Source organism: Blastomyces gilchristii (genome assembly GCF_000003855.2).
Source record: "Blastomyces gilchristii SLH14081 genomic scaffold supercont1.5, whole genome shotgun sequence".
NCBI classification, from domain to species: Eukaryota; Fungi; Ascomycota; class Eurotiomycetes; order Onygenales; family Ajellomycetaceae; genus Blastomyces; species Blastomyces gilchristii.
The window spans coordinates 2,372,855-2,386,106 of record NW_003101678.1 but is presented as its reverse complement, the minus strand read 5'-3'; positions in this window follow the sequence as shown (position 1 = coordinate 2,386,106).

Genomic DNA, 13,252 nt, shown 5'->3' with positions numbered 1-13,252 from the left:
TATTTTAATATAAGAATGCACTGAATTCTGAACTTGATATGAATGAAGACTCTCATTAAGTCTTTACTAACTACTGAGATCTTATTATTACAGCTGAGAATTCTGAGTCTAATCACACTCAGTCTGAAGATACACAGTTATCACTTTCTCTCAGTTATTCTAATCAGATGAATATCATTGAATATTTATCTACAGTTCTCAACTGTGTTTAATATCATCACTGTAGTAAAAAGTACTGTATTTATAAACACTGAGTCACTGATAATCTATATTACTGATTTTACTTTCTGTATAAATATCAGACTGACTATGCTATTCTCAAATCTTTGAGTAGTAGATATTACTGACTGTATCTTTATTATAATAACTCAATTCTTAATAACTATAACAGATTGATTACAGTTAACTGACTAGTAAATACTGATATTACTCTCTACACTAACAGTTATACTGTTCTTGATTATCTGTCTAAGTACATTGTTAACACTGAAATAGACACAGAATTCTATTATCAGATTATTTAATAAGTGATTTCAAGAGTTAGTTCAAGTTACTCACTACTCTCTACAGTTGTTAAACTTATAAATTGATTTATTGATAAGTGTGATTGATCTGCTTAGAAGGTTTATTATCTTCTTTTAAATCTTTCTTTATAAATAAGTTCTTATAAGTTAATTATAGTTGATTATTAGTCTGAATCTTAATATTATTATAGCTATATTCTTAAATCTGATGAATTATAATATAATTCATTCTTTTTGAAAAAATATAAGCAGTAGTCAACTGAATTTGAAAATCTTTTATTTTTTAAATTTCTTTAAATCTTTTCTCACAGTCATTAAATTAAGAGATATTCTTATATAAAATCTCAAGTATTGATCTACTTTTCTGTTTATCAGTTCAAAACTAATTCAGAGAACTATACTTATATCAAACTTCTTCTTTATTATTCTTTTCATTAAATTAAAGATCTCAAGATTATTGATCTTCTCACTTCTTAACTCTCTTTTACAGAGGTCTTTAATTATTGCTGTCTTTCTTATAATCACTCAGTTGATGTCTATAATGAAGATATACTGCAATCAGAACCTGAGTTTGAAGATAATCAGAATAATAAAGAAGAGCTTGATCTCTCTTAAGTATTACTTATCTATCAAAATTCACAGTATGATAATAATAATCTTATTGATATCTGAAACTGTGAACAGCTTAATCATTGATTCTTAGATTTCAACTATGATTGAAGCTCTCATGTTAACACTTATATCAATCTTGACATAGAATTTTAAAATAATATAAAGACTGACTTCTCTGCAGACACTACTCTTTATGAATATAACTCACTCAAGACTCTAGATTCTGATTAATACCTTCTTCATAACACTATTCTCTATTATTATACTGAGATTCTTAACAGTGAGTTCTCAGATTCTTTGCTAATTAATCTAGATAATAAAGATAACACTGATAAAACTTATCTGATTATAATTTTATCTACAACTCTTCAAAATCTTGCAGAGACTCAAGATCTCTTAATCTCAATTATTCAAGCTGTATTGACTGATATAGCTGCTTACTTCATTAATACTCAAACCTTATATGTGTTATTTCACCTTCTCATATACAAGAATATGTCATATGAACTGTTTAATTCTTAAAATCTTCAATCTTTACAGGCTCTTTTTAAGGGTGTTCACTATCTATTAATTGATGAAAAGTCAATAATTGATTTACAGTAACTTTTATGAATTAATCAGATCTATTATTACATATTATCTTATAAGAATGCTTATTTTGATAATCTCAGTGTCATTCTCAGTGAAGATTTCTATCAGCTCTTATCTGTTTTTCAAACCCTGCTTTATCATAATGAGTGTATTGATTATAAAGAAGATATTCAGAGTCATTAAATCTACTTAACTTTTAGTAAAATTATTCAACTTACTGTGATTTGATAATAAGTGAGTGAAGATGTCATCAGCTGTCAGTTCTGTAAGATTCTGAAAAATCTTCAGCTTGATCAGTTAACTCTGAATGATTGAGAGTTTCTTTCAAAGTATATGCAGACTCTTATCTCTCATGAAATCTCAGTCTTTGAGAATGTAATTCACATTTATACAAAGAAGTATCATGTTCATATCTATAATAATAATACTATTCAAAGCTGTAAACAACCTGTTATTAATATTCAGGTTATAAATATTAATATAGACACTTCTCAGTTAGATTCTGATAAGACTAATAATCTTCATCAGAATCTTTCTCTCTTTATCAGCTGCTGAATCATACTTTTACAGAATATTTAAACAGACTGCAGCCTTGTTAACAGTGCTCTTAAGATTCTTCATAATATTGTATGAAGTTCAGATATGAAGAATCTCTGTCAAGATTCTTTATTTACACTGCTAATCAATTTTGATAAATATGACAGCTCTGCTTATTTAAAATGAAAGAATCTTAAACTTATGTCTATCTTTCACAGCTGTTATGACTTTTCTCATATTAATCAAGTCTGTAGCTGTATGCAGTTCTCTATTACAGTTGCATATGCTATTACTGTTTATAAATTCCAAGAATTATCACTTGATCACACTGTTCTTGATATTTTCAAGACTGAATTTCAGACTGATCTCACATATGTTATGATTTCACTGATTAAAATATATTAAGATCTTCTATTTAAGCAATTCTTTGATTATTTCAGATTTCATCAGTCTGGTGATGAAGTGAGCAGAAGCATGCAGATACATGAGATTAATTATATAAGATATTAAAATTAATAAATAACTAAGTTATATTTCTTTTCTTTTTATAGGTCTCTGCTAATCTATATTCTATATAGCTTTATTCATTCTTTATTTCATCTTTTTCACAGTTTATATTTAATCTGTTCATTCACTCATTCTTCATTACTGTAAGTTCTTCACTCTCTATTCTATCATTCTCTTCACCTGTTCTACTTACAGATTCATTAAATTCAAACATTGAATTTAATCAATCTATTACAGTCAATTCTATTATAATTACTGAATCTGAAAATAAGTAGTTAGCAGTCTATAAAACATATTGAAACAATTCAGATATTAATCTATATAACTCAGATTTAATATAATAATATCTTTAATCTGAGAGATTAAGAATCTTCTGAGACCTGTATTATTAAGATCTGTGTTGTATTATATGATAAGAAATATTGAATTCTTACAGCTGTTAACACATGTATGTAGACTGGCCGGTGAGACTATGAATTTCACATTTGATCTCATTTGATCTGATCTCATACATTTCTTGACATGAGTTTCACCAGGATCAAGCCTCAAAAAAATCTGAAAATAAATCATTTCTGAGAGAAATGATGTGAAAAATGACTAGATTTAATTCAAGAACAGTGAAATGAGAGTAATTTCTCAGAATAAACTGTGAAAGATAATCATTCTTTCAAAATCAGAATGAGACTAAGACTGAAGATTAAAATCAGTCTCATTCAGTTCATTCAGTGATTGCTTATATAATCAGAATTTGATAACAATTATTAATAATATTCATGAAACAACTAAATACATTCTTGTGCAAGTTTATTCTTCACTTTCTTATAAAAACTACACTTCTCTGATATACTGTGATCAGAGGTATTAAACTGTCTGATAATTTCATGTTTTATAATCATGAGTTTCTTGATTGTTTCTTCTTATAATTGTCTCTGATGATAGTGATAAATATCTTGACTTGAGTTAAACTTTCACTTCATTCTCACCTCTGTCAATGAAATTGTCAGAATATCACACATCATCAGTGTCACAGTTGAATATGTACTCTCAACAATTTTTCATAACTCTAGAATTGATTTGATGTATAAATTCATTGAATTATCTTAAAGATAGCAGTTAAATTCAGTTTTACAAGTATGTAGTTTTGCCTGATTTTCAGTTACAATCAATGTATATAAGTTCTGTTTCAAAGTTAGTATTATAGTTCTATATAATATGAAGTGTTATCAAAGATTGTTACTTACTAGGGAATTATATTTCACTGTCTTCACATCTTGAATATCTGCTTGTTCAAATCTCTGATAGTTAACATTGTAGTAGTCTTGAGTTAATTTAACATATAAGTCTCATTTCTTCTCTGTTCAATCTTGAGAAGTGTAGATATTAACTTAATAAGAGAGATCTAGTAGAGCTGCTACAGCATAGTACTCTATAAAAGATTGTTCAGTTTTGCTGTAGTAATATACTAGTTTATTTCTTACAGTAATAATAGTCTGCACTATAGCATTATCTCAGACTGAATTTCTTTTTAAGTGATTCAACTGCTTCTCAAGATAAGTAAATAAACTGTTATACACTTATCAGACTGACTGCAGCATTGATGTATGAGTGATTAAGACTGTCTTTATTATCTTATAAAACTGAAACAGTAAATCAATCACATATTTCAACTGAGTTCACTTTATATTAGAAAGTTTTAATATCTGAATCTTTTTCTGATCAGAGTGTTACACTCAATGATTAATTATCTGATATAATTAAAGAGTCTGAACAGTTATCTTATATATTAAACTTCACTGTGTTCTAACATTCTGTATCATATTCAGTGATGTGACTGATTTGTTTATTTATTAAATATTATGAAATTATTATTATTATTTAAAGAAGATATAAATTGTATTAGTAATGTTTTAAATCTGTGATATTTAAATTATTAGTCAATCTATTCAAAATTAACAGTAGTATTATCAAAAAGTGTTATTAAAAAGCAATATTAAAAAGTGTTATTAAAAAACATTATCTTTTATAAAGTGAATGTAAAAGTTACTTGAGTAATCACTTTTATCTTATTCACATCTCAAGAATTAGTTATCTTATTATTCTTTATCTTGATATTAAGATTCTTTATCAGTGTTTATATTATAAGTTGAACCATATAAGTAATACAGAGAATATGACCTTGTTTACTATTTCAGAAATACAAAGTCAATTTTTGCTTCAAGCTCTTCATTATAGTGTAGTTATTCATAGTATTATCAGTTCTAATTGTAAGAAGACTGAGACTAATATTTCAATAGTCATTTTTAATCACAGTCATTAATATCTCTATTATATAATTCTCAGTATAACTACTAATCAATGATTCAAATTCAATTAATATCTCTTGATAAGTTCAGTTCTTATCAATGTAATAACATGTAACTCTTATAAATGCAAGATTATTTATACTAGTTCATACATTTACTATAAGAGACACTCTTTGATAATTCTTCAACTCTGATTCTAAATATTGTATATTGACTTTGTAGTGTATCTTGAGATTGAACTGAAGATAGAATTGATATGAAATATGAAGATTTGAATTAAGCATTTGAAAAAGTGTTCAGAATTCAGAGTTTTCAATTGATTGAAGAGAAAGATTCAGAGATATATATATATAAAGTAATTATTTATAAAAGTTATCAGATGAGAGTGATGAAATCAGAGTACTAATATATGATTATTTTCACATGATTTTCTTCAAATTAAAAAGTTAGTATTATTAAAAATTGTTATCTGATAGAGTAACTTATCAGCTCAGTAGTAATTTTCTAATTATTTTTCTTTTATTATCTGCATTCTGATGACTTCAGATATCAGGAAATTTCTTCAGAACTATGATCAGTTTATAATGAATGTTTCTGAATGAAGTTACAGTGATTGTAGTAGAGAGATAACTCTTCAGTAATCTGTAATACAATCTATTAATAATTATTCTATAGTTCATCTCAGTGTTTGTATTGAGTTTTTCATAAATTTTATAACCTGAAATCAGATGTGAAGAATGAAGTGATTATTTATTATAATTGAAAGAGAGTATTCTGTGTTGAATTGTAAATAATATAGACTTTGTAATTCACAGTGATTTCTTGAAGAGTTTATAAATCTTCAATAGAAGTAAAAGAAGTGAAAGAAGTGAATTCAGAAGATATGATAATAATTTAAGAAAGATAATAATTTATTTTCAATAACTGATCACTAATGTATATAAGAAGAATTAATATAAGAGAAAATAATCTTATTTCTTAGCTTAGTTATAATTTTAGTACTAACTCAGATTGACTATTATTAATGTATAAAAGTAAATAAACAATCTTAATTAATCTCTGTCATATTTCTTGAAATATATTAATATTGTGAAAGAGAGTGTTACTAAATTATATTATCAGATGATATCATTAAAAATATATTAATATTGTGAATATCAATATTGAAAAAATGTTGATACTTATATATTATAGTGATTTGTGAATCATGATAGTTAAATATATATATATATATATATATTATTCCTGACTTGATTACAACTTGTACAATAATTTTCAAAAACTCAAAATTAATTTCAATTATTAATAATTATAAACTTATAACTAACTAATATAAAAAGAAAAAAACTTTTTTTACTTATTATCTTTCTACTCTTTCTCATTCTTCTTATTATTCTTTATAATTTACTTCTCATTCTTCTTCTTCTTCTTCTTCTTCTCATCTGAGATGATAATTATCTTAAAATCTCTATTCACTGTCTTCTCAGAGAAGGGTTCTCACTGCTCTCTCTCAGTCAGATTAATCTGTGTCTCAAAATCCTGCATTTTCTGGTCTGCTGTCTCAGGTTTCATCTCAGTAATAAGCAGATTAACATGCTCAGAGAGTAGAGCTGTCTTCTCAATATTCTGAATCATGCAGTGTATTTAAGATCTGAACAAGACCTCAATTCCCTTCTTCTCTGTCAGCTTCTGCTAATCAATTAGAGAATAGAAGTATTATCAAAAATTGTTATCTCTTAATAAATAAAAAACTTATTAGTTTTAACTTCTTTATCTTCTGCTTTAACACTCTCTCAATCTTCTTCTATCACTGCTTATTTATAGTAACACTCTTCTTCTCTCTTTCTCTCTTCATCTTGATCTTAAATCATTCTTGAGACTTCTTCTAATCTTACTGCTGCTGTATAAGACTCTTCACTGTCTTCTTCTTCAATCTCTCACAGACAGTGCTATCTGCATTATTTCTATACTTAGTTCAGTCTAAATCTATCAGAAGTGTTACTTAAAATTGTTATTATTCTACTCTCTTACAGAGTCTCTTCAAGGCATTATAATATATCTTACAATCTGTCTTCTCTTGCTTAAATGCCTTCTTCTTCTCTCTCTTCAATCTGTGATAGTGCTCACACATCTTGATGATCTGCAGAACTGCAGAATATTTGAAGAGAGATAACATGATTAATTTTAATAAGTGTTGAAGAGAGGTGAAGACAGAAGAGATAGTCAGAAATAATATAATAATAATAATAATAATGATGATAATAATGATATTAATGGTAATAATAGTGATGATAATAATGATAATAATGATAATAATAATGATGATAAAAGAGAGAGTGTATTGAAATATATTACTGACTTATCAAATATAAAGAGACTTAAAGAAAATATTAACAGCTTTCAGCAATGTATAGAAACAGCTACAGTGTTATATAGTAACATCATCTTCATTTAATACATGCACTGTTGATATTCTTTGTATACAGTTATCATATAATCTGTATCAGAGATACATGCAGAAAACAGATCTTTATTACTAGAGTAAATAGTTACAGTAATTCTCTGTTTTTATATTATAAAGATAAGTTATTCTTATTTCTTTCTCCTCTCTTTTCTCTTCTTCAATCAATTACTAATTTCAAGCTGATATGAAAACTATTAAAACACTCTCAGAAACTCTCAAATTGAAGAGTATAGACTAATTAAATTTCAAATATAGAAGAAATTAAATTATCTTCTACAGATTCAATTACTCATCTCTTCTTAAATAAAACAGCAGTCACATTCTCTTCTCTTCTCAATCAAATGAAACATGACCTGTGAAAAGTGAGTATCACATTAGATTATAATGATCAACACAGTCTCAGCACAGAGAGCTGCATATATGCAGTGTGTGCTGAACTGAGAGACGGTGTGAGTTGTAAACTGACAGCAGCATCTCAGAAAGAGCTGTGCAGCATGAAAAAGCTGCAACTCTCAGTTATATATGCAGAGAATAAATCACTGCAGTAAGTGCATGTGTATTAAAGTAATGCTTTTTAATAATACTCAGTCTCTGATATGATGAAAATAGAGTCTCTCTATGAGATCTGTTTTTATCAGAAGTCAGAGAATCTTATATTTCTCAAGATCATCTTCACATATCTTGTCTGTGAAATTGATGAGAGAAATCATTGATTTCAGCATTCTATTCTTGATATTATTCAAGTAGCAGCAGAGTTCACTCTGATCACACTTTTAAGTGTATGTTTTCTAATTATTCACATTTATATAGATATATACTGATTATTTATTAGATAATGTTAAGACAATGACTCATTACAGCTGTGTTACTCTTACTGTAAGAAATACATAATTAATAATAAACATTGTAAAGACTCTGATAAGTGAGTATTTTAGAGATGCTGCAGCTCTGTAATCTTGATTTTTTTTTATTTTTATTTTTTATTTTTTTCTTTTTCTTTTATTTTTTTTTTCTTTCTCTTTCTTTCTCTTTTTTTCTTTCTCTTTCTTTCTCTTTTTTTCTTTCTCTTCTTTTTTTCTTTCTCTTTTTTTTTTTGTTGTGATTTTTTCTTGTTGTTTTGTTTTTTGTTTTTTTGTTATTTTTTGTATTTTATATTTTTTTTTAATTAAAATAATATCAATTATGATCTGTGTTCAGAAAAGTAATAATATTTGATAACACTCTCTGTTGAATTTTCAACAAATGAGTACTATGTTATAATATTATGTAAGTAAGAAATGATTTCATGATCTCATTTAATGTCATTTTCAATAATGAGATCAGAATAAAAATGTGACTAAGAATTCAAACATATTCTTTATCTGAAACTAGATTTTTATTTGAAAAGTGAATTTGAGACCTTTAATATTTGAAATAATGTGATTTGAAATCAATGTGATGAACACAAATCATGACCAGAAGTAATGCTTTTAGACAATGTGACAACTGTAAAGTTTGATTCTGGTTTCAGACACGGTCACACGGTCAGTCTACATATATGAGAGAAAGTGAATAAATCTTAAAGTATTCTCTTTCTCTTTGAAGAATTTATCTTATCTCTCATCTCTCATCTCTGTTAGCTGTTTTTTTTTTTTTTCAGAAATCATGTCATTTATCTCTATTAATTCATCAGAAGTTCAAAAAATCATTAATACTGTTATTATAAATGAAAATAACATCTTAAAACACATTCATTGTAAGTGAGATTCTTAAAATAATGAAAATTACAATTCTGACAGTCAGTACAGTTCTCAACAATCTTGTTCAGTCTGTTAAGCTATCAGCTATTAATCTTATTCTCAGCTCTGTATCTGTATCTGTATCTATCTCTGCTGTGTCTGCTGATTCTAGATTATCAAATCAATCATTGACTCATTTAGCTGAAAGAATGCCTGAGAAGCTGTCAAAGAAGCTACAGACTCTCATCAAAATATTCTATACTTATGAGTCAGTCTTACAGAAGAGTTGTCAGATTAATATAAAAATTAATACAAATTATAAAACTCTTCTTCTATAATTTCATAATGCTATTTTTGCAGTCCTCTGCACTTACTGTATTAGAAAAGAAGACTCTTTTACTATCTGTATCAGCACTCTGAATCAGTGTCATGAAGCTTGTATCAGTTATTATTATAATAGCACTGAAAGTCACTGCTCTTATCATAGAAGTGAGTCACTTTTCAATATGAAATATACCAATTTCATTATAATTATCTAATAGTTATATATAGTTAATATCAGTAAGAAGAATAATAAAGTGAAAGAAAAGAAGTAGAAGAATGAAAAGAGAAAGAAAGTTAAGAAAAAGAGTTTATTCAAGAAGCACTCTGCAGCTGAGAATACAGAGACTAGAGTCTTAAAAAAATAGATAGTAAGTATTGAGTCAGTTAACAGTTGTGATATTGAGATTTTAACTCTTTATATTGAAAATGAGGCTCTGTATAAGAAGAATGCAGCTCTGAAGATTAAATTCAGAACTATTACAAGTCTTCTTCAGATTACTCAAACTGTTCTTGAGAATGATATATAAGTCAGCAAGACAGAGCAGAGTGTTTTTTAATTTTTTTTCTTCTGTTTTGTACTCAGCTCTGCAATGTCTTTGCACACAGAGGCTCGTGTGCATTAAGATATTTTCAATAGATAGAATGATATTATGATTTGTTCTGAACAGTCTAGTTTAGAAATATCAAAGAATTTGAATCACACTAGATTTCAAATTGTAGGCTACTGGGGCAAAAGAGCTCAGTCATTATCAGCGCACTGCTGGTAGAAGGGCTGATCAACCCGGAACTCTTAACACAAATTGAGAATGATGACAAATTTTCTCCCATCAATGACATACATATAAAAATTATATAACTAGTAAAAGACTGCTTCAAATCTACATACATCTCAGTGAGAGTAGTCAGATAAGTGATTGAAAATAAATTCTGCTCTCAGACTAAGATGCTGAACAGGTGTCCTGCATAGTCTCTGACTGAAATAGAAGAATAAAACGAATAATAACAAGAAGAAAGGAAACCTCATGTCAGTCGTGATAGCTCATGACACACTCATCACTCGTGCCGGCGTATGACTCTGTTGAGTAGTTAGTTACTACTAGACTGGCCGCCGGGACCATGAATTTCACATTTGATCTCATTTAATCTGATCTCATACATTTCTTGATGTGAATTCTGCTGGGACTAGTCATTAAAAAACATGCAAAGTAACTATATATCAGATGTTAAAATGAAACCATGACTTGAAAAGAATGAGAAAGTGATTTCATTTGATTTCATTTAATCTTATTCTTAACATAAAGTTACTATTTTTAGACATTTTAAGGTTTTTTTAAACTATTTTTAATTTTTTAAAAAGTAACACTTTTTGATAATACTTAAATAAGATTTAAAGTCATTTAAAGCAATAAAAATAATTTAAATTGAGAAGTGAAAATCATGATCTTATTTAGAAAATGTGATAAGAGTAAACAGTAAGTCTCACTGAGACAGTATAAGACTACTACCTAATGTTAAAATCATGTAATGAGATCAGTTGAATTGATAATGAAACTATCAAAAAATCTAGTTCTGATCTCAGACACGGTCACACAGTCAGTCTAGTTACTATATTATCTTATAAAAAGTATACACAGTAGACTTTATAATAAGATATGCATGTACAGACTCTGTACTATACTAGTATCTAATTTTCTTATAGAGACTAGATATAATAGTCTATAGTAACAAATATATTAAATAAGGTTTTTTATATTTATTCTTTGTAATTACTTAATTTCACTTATAGACATCTAGTTATCTATTAATAGAAATTTATATTAAAAGCTTATTTATAGCAGAAACATCTTCTTTCATTCTAATTAACTTAAAAAAAATAAAAAATAAATAAAAAATAAAAAATACTAAGATTTATAAATATGTAAAAAAAGTAAAAAAGTAGAAAATAAAATATAAATTAAAATAAAAAGAGAGAAATAATAGTGAATTAATTATTAACTGAAGATATTTTCATATTTTAATATATAATTATTTATTATAATTTTCTACAGACTCTGTAATAATTTCACATTCTTCTTCTGAATAATAATATATTTAATATAAATAATGTATAAATTAATTACTAATATCTCATTAATTAGTATAATAATTAGTGAATGAATTTATAAAATTTAGTTATTTTCTTATTTATAAATTTATCTATTAAAACTGCATTTATATTCTTCTACAAAGTCAGAATTACTGACATTTGAAATGAAAGATTATTATATATATCTACTGTAATTTTATAAACAAGATATAGAAATAAGAGTTTATGAAAAGAAAATAAAAATCACACTGATAATATCAGATTTAGACTGACTAACAGAACTATGAATTTCACATTTAATCTCATTTAATCTAGTTTTATACATTTCTTAGTGTGAGTCTCATCAGAACTAAGTATTAAAAAGACCTGAAAATGAATCATTTCTTTCAGAAATGATGTAAAAAATAACTAGATTTAATTCAAGAACAGTGAAATAAGAGTAATTTCTCAGAATAAACAGTGAAAGATAATTATTCTTTTAAAATCAGAATAAAACTGAGACTGAAGATTAAATTCAGTCTTATTCAGTTTATTCAGTGATCACTTATATAATCAGAATTTGATAATGATTATTGATAATACTTATGAAATAATTAAATATATTCTTATACAAGTTTATTCTTTACTTTCTTATAAAAACTACACTTCTCTGATATACTGTGATTCTTTTCAATGAATCTATCGCCGGGTTCTTATTCGAAAAATTGAGCGAGTTTATAATGAAGCGATTGAGTGATCAGATTTTTTTGAGTAAAGAATTCAAGTGAAATAGTATTACTATGTCTATGAATATCTGTTTCAATCTTGTAAAGATTATATAAGCTTCTAAGATAAGAAAGTTCTCACAGCTCTCTCTTCTTCATAATCTTTTCATTCTTTATTTATAGAATGACTTCTTCTTATTTTCACTCTTCAGTATATCTGTAAGAGTTAAGAAAATTCTTGTAAATACAAAGATAAATTATCTATAAAAATTCATAAAACTCAGAAAGATCTGAATTTCATGAATACTAGTTAACTTTAGTTATGATAAAATAATCTTGACTTATAAAGATTTTATCTGAATATCATCTGTAATAATTATATATTTTAGAAAATTAATTCAGAGAGTACTGAAGTTGTACTTTACAAGCGTAATATAGAGTTCTGTCTTATTCAAGATCTTTAATATAGTTTATATATACTTAGTGTGTTCTTTCTTCTTTATAAAGTATATGATCACATTATTCAGATATATTATTATAAAGACATTCAGATATATATGAAGTATTTTATTAATAAAAAACTGAAATGTCACAGAGATATTAATCAATTCAAAAGACACTACTAGATATTTAAATAATCTCAGTACAGTTTTAAAGACAGTCTTATATTCATTCTCAGACTATATTCACAGCTGTATATATATATTAATTATATTTAGTTATATGAATATGACAGCTTCTGTAAGACAGTTGATTACATTCTCAATTAGAGACAGAGAGTAGTAACTCTTTGTAATCTTGAAGTTCAGATTGTAGTAGTTTATATACAATCTGAAATCTTTATTTATCTTTCTTATAAATATCACAGAGACTCTCACAGAG